General features: G+C 46.7%; 1 pseudogene; it reads left to right on the top strand.

The window, feature by feature from the left end:
• The window catches only part of LOC141272918 (uncharacterized), a 50439-nt pseudogene that overhangs the window by 20443 nt on the left and 15559 nt on the right, over positions 1–14437 (top strand).

Below are 14437 nucleotides of genomic sequence, written 5' to 3'. Positions count from 1 at the left end.
TCCCAGGTCTCAGGGGCCAGGAAAAATCCTTTTTTTTTTAATCTAAAAATTGAGTGTGTCTGTGAATGCTCAGACACAAATATATCTATTTTAAAAAGTCTGGTATACGCCAGGAAATTAGAACTGTGGTTTTCCAGTTACACGGTTCAAATCTCTGTATTATCCACTTTTTTGCCTTTTTTCCATAAATAAAACCGGTTTGAGTGTCTCGCTGACTGTTCAGACACAAATATATCTGTTTAAAAGATTCTGGTGTAGGCCAGAGAAATAGAACTGTGGTTTTCCGCTTCCACGGTTCAAATCTCCTTTTTATTACCCTTTTGCCATTGATAGTGCGAGTGTAAAGCCCCCGTCTCCCATAGCGAGATCGCTAGCGAGATCGCTGCTGTGCCACGGCTTTGGTGACGCAACAGCGACCTCACCAGCGATGTCGCTATGTGTGACACTTTGCAGCGATCAGGCTCCTGCTGTGAGGTCGCTGATCGCTGCAAAGTGTCCTGGACCATTTTTTGGTCTTTGCTCTCCCGCTGGTCAGCACACATCGCTGTGTGTGACCAGCGGGAGCAGCGATCAGGCTGGTAACCATGATAAACATCGGGTTACTAGGGGCACACGCGCACCTGGTAACCCGATGTTTATCATGGTTACAAGCCTGCTAAAGTGAGCGGTAACCTCCTGCTCACCGTAGCGGGCTGGTAACCATGATAAACAACGGGTTACTAGGTGCGCATGTGCCCCTAGTAACCCGATGTTTATCATGGTTACCAGCCTGCTCCTGCTTCAGCAGGCTGGTAATCGGAGCAGGACATCGTGGAAAGATTCTTTCCACGATGTCGCTGCTCCCCTGATCGTTGGTGAGCCTGCCTGTTTGACAGCTCACCAGCGACCAAATAGCGACGCAGCAACGATCCCTGACAGGTCATATCGTTGTCGGGATCGTTGCAGCGTCGCAATGGGCAAGGCGCGTGGCAAGGGACGTGGAACTGGACGTTCTGGTGATGGTGCGTGCAGAGGACGGGGCCTTGGCCAAGGTGAAAATGTGCCACAACCAACAGCCACATCTTCTCGCTCCCAGTTCTTGACCGAATTACTAGGGAAGCACACAACAACTCCAGTATTGCGAACTGATCAGTGTGAACAGGTTATTAATTGGATAGCAGATAATACTTCCAGTCACCTGGGCACCACCACCTCCAGTCTGTCTTCCACACGGTCAAGTCTTAGTAGCCGTGAGTCTCGACCGCATACTCCTCCTCACTCTGATGCTCCTTCCTCCCATCCATGCCGAGTGTCGTCAGACAGCAACTGCTCCCACACTTGGACACTTTAAAGAGCTGTTCACTGGTCCATTTCCATATTTGGGCCCCTCGCCTGCTCCGCTTGAAGTGGTGGAAGAGGAGATCCCATGTAGCGATGGCCAAATATTTGAACAGCCACGGCCACAGGAAGGCGACACTGGCAATTTGTCACAAGAGGTGGACAATGACGAGACACAATTGCCACAAAATGAGGAGGAGGATCGTGGTGCGAAAGTGGAAGAGGAGGAGGAGGTGGTGGATGATCTAGTAACTGACCCAACGTGGCAGGAGGACACGCAGAGCGAGGCCAGCATCACACAGGGGGAGGTAGGCAGAGTACCCCAACAGGCAGGAAGAAGCAGTGTGGTGGCCGCAGACAGAAGGCGGGCAACCGTTCCCCGTAATACCAACACGAGGGACGTTGCCAGTACAAGCGGTAGGTCTTCCAGAGTGTGGAATTTTTTTAAAGACTCTGCTGATAAACCCAAAAAGGCCATTTGTACCACCTGCCAGGCCAGCATCAGAAGGGGTGACAAAACTACCAGCCTGACCACCACCAGCATGATCAGGCACATGTCAGCAAAGCACCCGACTTTGTGGGGCGAACCCCAGGGTCCACGACCAGTGTCAGCGGGTGTCACCACTGCTTCTTCCGCTGTTGTGCGTGTAAGAGAACCCCCTGTTGTGCATGCAAGGCAATCCCCTGTCCATACTGTATGCAAAAATGCCCCCTCCTCTCAGTCTTCACTTGTTATGGCAGTTTCTCAAGAAACAGCATCAACGTCCACGTCCCACCACAGCGTTCAATTGTCCATATCCCAGACCTTTGAACGAAAGTGCAAATTCGCAGCCAACGCCCCACAGGCCACAGCCCTAAATTCGCACATTTCACGACTGCTTGCGTTGGAAATTGCTGCCTTTTAGGCTGGTGTAGACAGAATCCTTCCGCAAACTTATGGCTGTGGCCGTCCCTCGGTACTCTGTCCCCAGCTGACACTATTTTGCCCGGTGTGCCATCCCCGCACTACACAAGCACGTGTCCCAAAACATCTGCCGTGTCCTCAACAACGCAGTTGTGGGAGAGTCCATCTGACAACGAAAACGTGGACAAGTGCTTGTGGCCAGGGACGGTACATCTCCCTGACGGCACACTGGGTAAATATAGTGGAAGCCGGGACCCAGTCCGGACCTTGGGACGGAACACATCCTCCCCACACGAGGATTGCGGGCCCTATGTCAGTCAGAGTTGCCCCCACAGTGTACAGCTCCTGCTCATCCTCCTCCGCCTCATGTCCAGCCTCCATCTCAGATATCACCACATCAGTTACAAGCTGGAAGCACTGCAGTACTGCCTCAGCCAAGCGGCAACAGGCTGTGCTGAAACTCACAAGCTTAGGTGATAAACCTCACACTGCTTGTGAGTTGTGGACAGCTGTGAAAGAGCAGGCAGATCTGTGGCTGAGACCACTGAACCTACATCCAGGCATGGTTGTGTGTGACCATGGCCGTAACCTGGTGGCGGCTCTGAGGCGAGGCGAGATCACCCACGTACCATGCCTGGCTCATGTGCTTAACCTCGTGGTTCAGCGGTTTCTTAAATCGTACCCCGAGTTGCCAGATCTGCTTGTCAAAGTACGCCGCCTGTCAGCTCATTTTTGGAAGTCGGCTACAGCTTCCGCCGCCCTTGCTGTGTTGCAGCAGTGTTTGCAGCTTCCGGCACACCGACTGGTGTGTGATGTCCCCACACGTTGGTACTCTACCCTCCACATGTTGCAAAGGATTTGTGAGCAGAAGAGGGCAATTGTGGAGTACCAGCTACAACAAGGCTGTCGATATTCAGGTCAGACTCCACACATAAGACCTCATGAGTGGACCTGGATGTCTGACATATGTACCATCCTGACAAACTTTGAGGAGTCCACCAAGATGGTGAGTGGTGATGACGCCATCATTAGCGTCAGCATCCCACTTGTCTGTCTTTTGCAACGCTCTCTGCAGAGAATTAAAGAGGAGGCATTGCAGCCAGAGTATGATGAGATGGATCAAGAAGCCGTAGCAGGCTATTACACACAGCCCAGCCTCATCTCATCCCAACGTGCATTGGGGGACAATGAGGGAGAGGAGAAGGAAGAACAGGAGCTGGTATCATGTGCTGTAGACGGTAGTACCTGTACAACTGTCATACCGTCGGTTCAGCGTGGGTAACCTGAGGACAGGGGGGAGGAGCAGGAGACCATGCTCAGTCGTCATCTTGGTGAGGACACGGAAGTCTTGCCCGTTACCTTACCAGTCTGGCACGCACACGCATGGCTGACTTTTATGTTACGCTGCCTTAACCGTGACCCTCGCATTGTCAAAATGTTGGGTGACAGTCATTACTGGTTGGTGACACTTTTAGACCCCGCTACAAGGAGAAGAACTTTCACTCTCTTATTCCTGAGGTGGAGAGGTCTACAAAAATGGGGCAGTACCAGAAGGCCCTTGCTGCAGAACTGTTAAAAAAAAATTCCCATCTGAACACGCTAGCGGGCAGAGATCACAGTTCGTTGCCCAACCAAGGCGTACAGGCGAGAGAGACGCAACTCCAATCCAGCAGAGGCAGGGGAACACTGTCAACTTTCTGAGACAGTTTTCTGAGACCCGCCCAGCTTACAGGCCCTGAGGCGCGCGGTACTCTCACAAGGAGTGGAAAGTTTCAAAAGATGGTGAGGGAGTACCTTGCCGACCGTACCAGCGTCCTCCGTGATTCCTCTGTACCTTTTAATTATTGGGTATCCAAGCTGGACACTTGGAATGAACTTGCTCTGTACGCCTTGGAGGTCATGGCCAGCCCTGCGTGTTATTAGTGCCGCTGGGGGAATTATAACTGATAAGCGCACTCACCTGTCAACTGACAATGCTGACAAGCTGACCCTTATCAAAATGAACAAGGGCTGGATTCGGCCAGACTTCTCATCACCACCAAATGACAGCAGAGTAACATAAAGTCAAATCCACTGTGTTATTTTGGGAGGTTTATTCCCATGCACCGCTTCACACCCACACATGGGTATACGCTTCCTCATTTCGGCTCTTTTTTGCTCTTCTCCTCAGCCTCCACCACCACTATATCACCAGGGTGACCGTGGTCCGTGTTGCCAGCACTGCAAGTTCTTCTGTCCTAATTTTTGGCAGCTTTTGCTTGGAAGGCATAGGCAAAGACTATGGGAGACCCACTCCCCAATAATGGGAATAATGTTTTTAATATGCTGTACTGCATGGCTCTTGTAAGGGGCATTAAAATCATCTTGTTAAGCTACTGGTACCTCCACGTCTCTTCCAAGGGGCATTGCTATTGTCTTTTTATTCCACTGCGACCTCCACCACTCTTCCAAGGGGCATTAAAACCGTCTTGTTAAGCTACTGTGACCTCCATGTCTCTTCCAAGGGGCATTAATACCGTCTTGTTAAACCACACTGAACTCCACAGCTCTTCCAAGGGGTATTAATACCGTCTTGTTAAGCTACTGTGACCTCCTCGTCTCTTCCAAGGGGCATTAAAACCGTTTTGTTAAATCACTCTGAACTCTATAGCTCTTCCAAGGGGCATTAAAACCGTCTTGTTAAGCTACTGTGACCTCCACGTCTCTTCCACGGGGCATTGATATTGTCTTTTTAGTGCTCGCTCAACACTAATAAGCATCCCTCCGGGCTATTTATATTCCTCTTGTTGGTATTTAGACAGTATATGTATGCATATGTGTGTGTATAGTGACAAGGTCACTGGCGATGTATGTGAGGGGAGATATGTGTCACGGAGGTTGCTGTCTTCCGTGATGTGAAACCCAAAAGTTTGTCTCAAGCATGTTAGGTGCTAAGGAGGTTAATCAGACATCTTGGATTGGGTTTTTGGGAGTAGGTGTGAGATGGGTGGGACGCCTGCTCACCATATCTCCACCTCAAGGGTGTGGCTGGAGAAGTAAAATCTCCATAAATTAGTTTTTTTTTTCCTGTGGTGTGTTTTGCAGACAGAGGAGTCTCCAGTGAGAACTGAAGCGTAGTGTAACCTGTGCGGGCGAAACCTACAAGTATATGTGTTACACGCACGCCACTAGGTTCAGATGAGGCAGGACGGGTTTCATGAATCCTGGGGTAACCGTTACTCAGGGAGACCATAGGCTGCAGCTTCTCTCAGGCACACGATAGATTCAATTACTGACCAGACACATCTGACAAGAGTCTTCATAAACAGTTGAACAGTGGAGTTTAATCAATTATGGCCAGTACCATTTAACTCTGAAGCAACAGGCTTCACCACAGTACAATCTATTAAAGCAGGTACAGTAACGTCAGTCTCTTCAGTAGCCTAATTCTGCACAGATTAGATCTCTTTGCAGCACACTTCTATACATACACAACCACAAGTTTTTCCTTCACAAGGACACAATAGTGCACAGCATTCTTTATCCTGCATGGAGATGGAGGGGGAGAGGGTTTGATGAGGGAGATGATCCCTGTGACACCATTCCTTCCAGTCCTTATCTTTCTGCCCGATAATACTCTGCACTGTTAGTTCATGGAGTCTATCTGACCTGTGTTTAGCTTCACTCCTGACCTGAATCCTGTTCACTTCCCTGGCTTTTCTGTGAGAAAAGTCTTTGTGCGACGCAGAAAAGGTAAACGGATGGACTCTACATGCCTGGTTCCCACCATGAAGCATGGAGGAGGAGGTGTGATGGTGTGGGGGTGCTTTGCTGGTGACACTGTTGGGGATTTATTCAAAATTAAAGGCATACTGAACCAGCATGGCTACCACAGCATCTTGCAGCGGTATGCTATTCCATCCGGTTTGCGTTTAGTTGGACCATCATTTATTTTTCAACAGGACAATGACCCCAAGCACACCTCCAGGCTGTGTAAGGGATATTTGACCAAGAAGGAGAGTGATGGGGTGCTACGCTAGATGACCTGGCCTCCACAGTCACCAGACCTGAACCCAATCGAGATGGTTTGGGGTGAGCTGAACCGCAGAGTGAAGGCAAAAGGGCCAACAAGTGCTAAGCATCTCTGGGAACTCCTTCAAGATTGTTGGAAGACCATTTCCGGCGACTACCTCTTGAAGCTCATCAAGAGAAAGCCAAGAGTGTGCAAAGCAGTCATCAAAGCAAAAGGTGGCTACTTTGAAGAACCTAGAATATAAGACATATTTTCAGTTGTTTCACACTTTTTTGTTAAGTATATAATTCCACATGTGTTAATTCATAGTTTTGATGCCTTCAGTGTGAATGTACAATTCTCATAGTCATGAAATTACAGAAAAATCTAAAAATGAGAAGGTGTGTCCAAACTTTTGGTCTGTACTGTATATACATACACTGTGTGTGTGTGTGTATATATATATAATATATATAATATATATAATAATATTGTAGGGGTTTGGCTCTCGCTCAGCTGTTTTTGAGGTAGTAACAGGGGTCAGTTTCTTTAAATGTCCAGGAAAAATATTCAGACCTCATAAGCTGAACTTTCAAAGTAAATGAAGCATGAAGCTTGTCCTGCACAAAGTAACAAAACAGGAAAATAAACAGTCCATACAGTGTTGCGGGTTCATCCGCGCACAGTCAATGTCCTGTAGCTCAGACACCCTGGAAGTCTCAACACCTCCAGCCACAGACACTGAATGAGACACTTGGACTCCATTTTATACAAACGCTCTAGGGTGAGGATATGTCCTCAAGGACATGTCCGGAGGCCATCTTACTATATATATATATATAATCTCACTAAATTAGAATATCATCAAAAAGTTAATTTATTTCAGTTCTTCAATACAAGAACTAAAACTCCTATATTATATAGAGTCATTACACACAGAGGGATCTATTATATAGAGTCATTACACACAGAGGGATCTATTATATAGAGTCATTACACACAGATGGATCTATTATATAGAGTCATTACACACAGAGGGATCTCTTATATAGAGTCATTACACACAGAGGGATCTCTTGTATAGAGTCATTACACACAGAGGGATCTATTATATAGAGTCATTACACACAAAGGGATCTATTTGAAGTGTTTATTTCTGTTAATGTTGATGATTATGGCTTACAGCCAATGACAACACAAAAGTCTTTATCTCAGTAAATTAGAATACTTTATAACAGCAGCTCGCCTGCGGCTGTTACCCCCCTGTGTACTGTAGAGCCACATATGGGTTATAGCCATGTTCGGCAGAAATTGTGTGACAAATTTTGGTGCCATTTTTTGGGGCTAGAACAACTATTTTGTGGTAAAAATGTTGATATTTGTTCTTCACTGCACAATGGCATAAAACTCTGTGACCCACCTGTGGTGTCAATATGATCATTGCACCCCTAGATGAATTCATTGAGAGGTGTAGTTTGTAAAATGGGGTCACTTATGGGAGGGGTTCTGTTGTTCTGTCACCTCAGGGAATCTTCCAGTGGGTTATGGCACTCACGAACCATAATGGTAAAATCTGCACTATTATATGGCGCTCCTTCCCTCCTCGGCTTACCACTGTGCTGGAAAGTAGTTCCCGAATGCATGTAGCGTATTGGCGCACTAGGGAGAAATTTTTACAACAGACTGAGAGGTCCATTGTTTCCTTTTAGCCCTTAGAAAAATAAAAACTTGAGGCTAAAACAACATTTTAGAGATAAAAATATAATTATTCATTATTCACCACACAATGGTATAAAACTCAGTGAGGCACATGTGGTGTCAATATGATCACTGCACCCCTAGATGAATTAATTGAGAATTGTAGTTTGTTACATGGGGTCACTTATAGAGGGTTCTGCTGTCCTGGCACCTCGGGTGCTTTGCCAATGTGACATGGCACTGTAACGTGGCGCAGGGCGGTATCTGTGGGTGAGGTACTCAACATAAAAACGGGGTCCTGACTGTGTGGTTGTGTTGCTTCTGCAGACACCTTCAGGTTCAGCTCTGTCACAATCTGTGCGGCATCGGACCTTTAACCCTACAATGAGGAAACCAGACCAGCTTGTAAAAGGGAAGTCCTTTTTTACTGACAATCAAACTTCTATACAGAGGATAGCAGGAAATAAGCTTGCTGTTTTCTTCTGCACAATGCAGAGGCATATTCACGGTGGTTATGGACGGCAACACAATACTTGAAATGTACGTTACTGTAGAACTGCAGGTTAAGCTGAGATCCTCAATCATCCCAGTATAGTGCCACAAAGGGTTGATGTGTTTCACTGTGACCACTACACTCCAACTAAACTTCCTGAGAACAGCGTAAGGGAGCTTCTCCAGCTGTCGCCTTACTAAACGAACCCTAGGCTAACTGACACTGCCTCACTGATGGCAGCTTTTAGGTCTGCTCAACACTAAACACATTGCTAAATGTCTCTTGCAGTAGGTACCTCGACTTGCCTGCTTAAGGAAGAACACTGCTGCCACTGAAGATCCCTTGCTGAAGCTTGCTTTCTTTTCCTGGTCTCAACTACACACACACCCAGTGATGATAACCTTCCTCTGAGGATGTCCTTTCTCGTCTCTCTCTTGCTAACAACTAAACAGGAACTGACACAGAGGTCCCTAATTCTCCTCCCCAACAAAGGGCTGGCCCTACTGTTAACCCTGTCACCTTTGACTAACAGGAACTGCAGCCTCCCAGAGGATAACACATACAATACAGTACATTTAAAACCATGTGGGTCTTCAGAGAGGTGTTATGCCATCTTCCCCACCTTCACAGCACTCTCAAACCTTTCCAGCAAAATCTGAACTCCAATATGGTGCCTTTCCTTCGGAGCTTTGCACTATGCCTTAAAAGTAGTTTTTGACCACATATGGGGTATTGGCGTACTCAGGAGGAATTGTGTAACAAATTCTACGGTGCATTATCTTTTATTATCCCTTTTGAAAATTGAAAACTTGGGGCCAAAGCAACATTTTAGTGGAACAAATGGTAATTTTCCATTGACTCCTCCCAATGTTATACAATTCTGTGAATTGCCTGAGGGCTAGAAATGCTCACTACACTGCTAGATGAATTCCTCAAGAGGTGTAGTTTCCATAATGGGATCACCTGTGGGAATTTCTGCTGTTCTGCCATGTCAGGGGCTTTTCAAATGTGACATAGCGTCCACAACCTATTCCAGCCAAAATTGCGCTGCAGAATTCAATTGGCGATCCTTCCCTTTTAAACTCTGCCATGTGCCCAAACAGTACTTTTACGCCACATATGGGGTATCAGTGTGCTCAGGAGAAATTGAACAACAATTTGTACAGTCCTTTTTCTCCTGTTACCCTTGCTAAAATTAAAAATTTCGGGCTGAAACAACATTTTTACAGGAAATTTTTATTTTTTCATTTTCACGACTCAATATTATAAAATTATGGGAAGCACCTGTGGTTTCAAGGTGCTTATTACACCTCTAGATAAGTTCCTTGAGGGGTGTAGTTTCCAAAATGGGGTCACTCTGGGGGGTTTCCACTATTTAGGCACATCAGGGGCTCTTCTAATGCGACATGGCATCCGCTATGTATTCCAATTTATGCACTCCAAAAGTCAAATGGTACTCCTTCCCTTCCCAGCCCTGCTGTGCACCCAAACAGTAGTTTCCCACCTTATATGGGGTATCGGTGTACTCAGGAAAAATTGAACAATAACTTGTATGTTCCATTTCTCCTATTACCCTTTTAAAAATGCGAACTTCAGGGCTAAAGCAATTTTTTTATGGGAGAAAGTAAAATTTTCATTTTTCCTTCCACATTGATTTAATTCCTGTGAAGCATCTGAAAGGTCAATAAACTTCTTGAATGTGGTTTTGAGCACCTTGAGGGGTGCAGTTTTTAAAATTGTGTCATTTGTGTTTTGTTTTTCTGTCACATAGGCCCCTCAAAGTCACTTCAAATGTATGTGGCCTCTAAAAACATTGGTTTTGTAAATTTTGTTAGGGTTGGAAAAATAAATTGCAGATCAACTTTTAATCCTTCTAACTTCCTAACAAAAAAAAAAAAAAAATGTTTCAAATGATGCTGATGTGAGATTAAACATGTGATATGTTATTTATTAATTATTTTGAGTAGTATAAATAGTTCAATTATTTTTTTGTCAAATTTTCATTATTTCTAGAAATAAAACAAATCATATTGACAAAAATTTACCACTGACATAAAGTGCAACATGTCACGAAAAACAATCTCCGAATCACTGGGATTTTGGCCCAGTCAGAAAGGTGAAAATAGACTGGGGAGTGAAGGAGTGAACAGCTGCAAGCAGAACTGTGCTCTACTCGCTGCGATTAAAGGCAGCTGATGTCTGAATAACACAGCTATTAGCTGCTGGGACAGATGCGGACTCAGGTTCTGAGCCTGCATCAGAGATTGGAACAAGATGTGTTCTGTGAAACTACGTCACCTGTTGGTGACTCGCCCAGGGGATATGGGGGAGACTCGGTACCCGGGCCTTGACCTTCTATGGAATGTCACGGCAGTCGGCTCCTGGGCCCGTACCCTGGGGTCACTCTTTAAAAGGGGTTTTGTTAACAGTTTTGTCTCGTGAAGCCACCTGTGGTTCCCGGTAATGAGTACCGGCGCTGCTGCAGACCTCCGGGGGTGATGGGATGGCAGCTGGCATGTTTCTGCCCCCCACAGGTGGAGCGGATACCCAGGGTAGTGTTGATGAAAGGGATGCAGATATTAATGCTGGGCGTTGTAGTGCAGGCGCGGTAGCGTGGTAGAAATAACTGACGGAGACAGTTAAGTGCAGTCGTCTGAGTTTACTCACAGTTCTTTTAGGTTCCTCGGGTACACTGTTCAGGTGTCAGCCTCCCACGTTGCACTGCGTTTGCCAGGCAAGGGTCCAGCACTCCCTCAAGTACAGTACAGACCAAAAGTTTGGACACACCTTCTCATTTAAAGATTTTTCTGTCTTTTCATGACTATGAAAATTGTACATTCACACTGAAGGCATCAAAACTATGAATTAACACATGTGAAATTATATACTTAACAAAAAAGTGTGAAACAACTGAAAATATGTCTTATATTCTAGGTTCTTCAAAGTAGCCACCTTTTGCTTTGATGACTGCTTTGCACACTCTTGGCATTCTCTTGATGAGCTTCAAGAGGTAGTCACCGGAAATGGTTTTCACTTCACAGGTGTGCCCTGTCAGGTTTAATAAGTGTGATTCCTTGCCTTATAAATGGGGTTGGGACCATCAGTTGTGTTGTGCAGAAGTCTGGTGGATACACAGCTGATCGAAAAATCTTTAAATGAGAAGGTGTGTCCAAACTTTTGGTCTGTACTGTATATCAGAAGCACTTAACGGGACCCCCTTTCTTTATGTTCCTTCCTTGACTGACTTCCCGTGCTGGGTCTTCTATCTCCTGCCCTGCGCTCCCCCACACAAAGTCCCGATAGGGTACTCTGAGATCCCCCTGGGCAACCTGGAGTTCCCAGACCTACTTGGTGCCCTTCACAGTGACTTGAGTGAGGTTGTGGCAACTGCACTATGGAAGTGCAGAAGCCTCCGGTTTTCCAGCCGAGACCTGGAGTAACACGGCTGGTCCAGGGACCGGTGCCCTTCCTGCCGTCTGATCCCTCTGACGCCTGGCAGATTCGGGCGTACGGGTGCCGTCCTGCACTCACCGTACCCCCTGGGATCCTTTCTGTTACCAAAGCCTTCCTCCCTGACTCCCCTCTAACTCTTACTAGGCCCCAGTATGGAGCAGAGCTCCTGAAGAGACTCTGCTCCTCAGACTGCTCCTCTCCCCTTCTCTCTTTCTGAATCCACACCTACCCAAGATGGCTTCCCTTTATATATCTATTCTCTAAGTGCTCCCCTGTTCTATGTCCTCCACCCACACCCACTACTGGTTCCCCATCACTTTGGTTGCCCCCACTCCAGCCAGGGACAGGGCAGCAGAAGAAGTGCATAATGCCCTTCCAGCCGGCCTGGAGTAGTGTAATGTTGAGTGCAGGTGTTGGGGTCCCGGGGCAGTACTCCATCCTTACCTGAAAGAAGAAGGTGCCACACCTCTGCGTGAGGTGCAGTACCTCTGTGGCGACTGAACCCTCAGGGGCACCACATTCCCCCCCGGCAAAACAGAGTAAAACACGGTATATTACAGACTTGCAAATTTTTAGAATGCATTCGCATAGAAGATAATAAACGCTTTCATCCCTTTTTGGGAGGCACTTTTTCTTAAATGTTAATGGTTACATTTATCAAAAACATTGTAAAGCTTTCTTCAAATATATATATAAGATTCTCTTAAAGTTACAGTGAGTCCCAATATCAGGTGTCCATCTCACTGGTGAAGGTGCAACATGAGCAGCATGAGGGACCCGTCTGTAAGCTCTCAACGTAGTCCCTGGCCGTGGCTACAGGGCATAAGTGATCCAGGTGGTGGACCACGTCTTCGGCCACGCTCCCCTGTTCTACTTCCTCCACCCACACCCTCTACTGGTTCCCCCTCACTTTGGTTCCCCCCACTCCAGCCAGGGACAGGGCAGCAGAAGAAGTGCATAATGCCCTTCCAGCCGGCCTGGAGTAGTGTAATGTTGAGTGCAGGTGTTGGGGTCCCGGGGCAGTACTCCATCCTTACTTGAAAGAAGGAGGTGCCACACCTCTGGGTGAGGTGCAGTACCTCTGTGGCGACTGAACCCTCAGGGGCGCCACATTGGAAAGGTGTTAATGATGTCATTGTGGTTTAGGTGTAACTTAATGACATTATGTATGTCACATGGCCATTGTTGCAGATGGTATTCCGCAGTCTCGTGCAGTACATAGTGATATCAGCATTCCACCCAGTGATTGCCTGCAGCCATCATGTGCAGATGTGACCAAATGACATAACATTTGTCATTTTTATATCGTCTCATCTTTTTTCTATATAGGTTCCTTCAAAAAAGGATCCTCTGCTAATAAATTCTATATGAAATTACTTTCCCGATCGACTCGTCAAGGATGAATAAGGACAGAGACCAGATGGGGGAGAGGATATTAAACCTCACCCTGGAGATAATCTTCCATCTCACTGGAGAGGTGAGAAGTTCTGATGTCATCACATGACATCATTATCTATGGAAATAACAGGTGATATGACCGGAGAGGTGATGGACTCTGGTAATGTCTGTAGTGATATTATTAATGTCTCCACACTCAGGATTACACAGTAGTGAAGAAGACCTCTAGTGATCGCTGTCAGGTCCCTGTGTCTGAAGGACGGGGAGTAACCCTGAGCCCAATCCCGGGGCCTCCACCTCACCCCTGGATACATGAGGACATCAATGACCAGAAGATCCTAGAACTCACCAACAAGATGATTGAGCTGCTGACTGGAGAGGTGACACTGCTGGGAATGCTGGGACATTATACAGGACAGCACTGGAGGATTCTGGGTGATGACGGTATCATTGTGTGTGTCAGGTTCCTATAAGGTGTCAGGACGTCACCGTCTATTTCTCCATGGAGGAGTGGGAGTATCTAGAAGGACACAAGGATCGGTACCAGGAGGTGATGATGGAGGAGCACCGGCCCCGCACATCACCAGGTAATAGACAGGACTAAATCCACGCGGCCTATAATTCTCTGTATGTAATAATGATGTCAGTCCTGTCTGTGTCTCCTGCAGGTCTCTCCAGTAAGAGGACAACCCCAGAGAGATGTTCCGCTCCTCCTCCTGCACAGGACCATCAGGTAGATGGAGATCTCCCCTATGATGTGTAGACGGCTGTGACCTCCTTGTGTTCAGTCTTGTCTTCTCCAGTATTAGATGTTTTATACTTGTGTAATGAGAGCGGTGGAGACGGCAGGATCACAGCTGACCACAGACATGGCCGGATCTTCTCACCATTATTCCCGGTGACTTCTCCAATCATCGGGGACTTTTACAATATTTGTTTTGCAGCTTTTGGATCCGGATAAAGATCTGAACAATATTAATGCTCCAGAGAGAAATGTGAGGGGCGATCAGCGGTGTAAAGAGGAGCCTCCTACAGATAACCGCCCAGGTGAGGAGCTTTAGATGAATATTCACTGTTCAGCCACAATCTGAATAGATAATAATGTGATCCTGTTATATGTGATGTCACAGGTCGTGCATTTATAATATGGAGGATAATATACAGCGGGAGATGAATTATACTT

This window comes from Phyllobates terribilis, unplaced genomic scaffold, assembly GCF_046119375.1.
Source record: "Phyllobates terribilis strain yellow unplaced genomic scaffold, ASM4611937v1 Scaffold_1__5_contigs__length_1240528914, whole genome shotgun sequence".
NCBI classification, from domain to species: domain Eukaryota; kingdom Metazoa; phylum Chordata; class Amphibia; order Anura; family Dendrobatidae; genus Phyllobates; species Phyllobates terribilis.
Note: the sequence above shows the minus strand (reverse complement) of the source record. Positions and strands in the feature narration are given on the sequence as shown.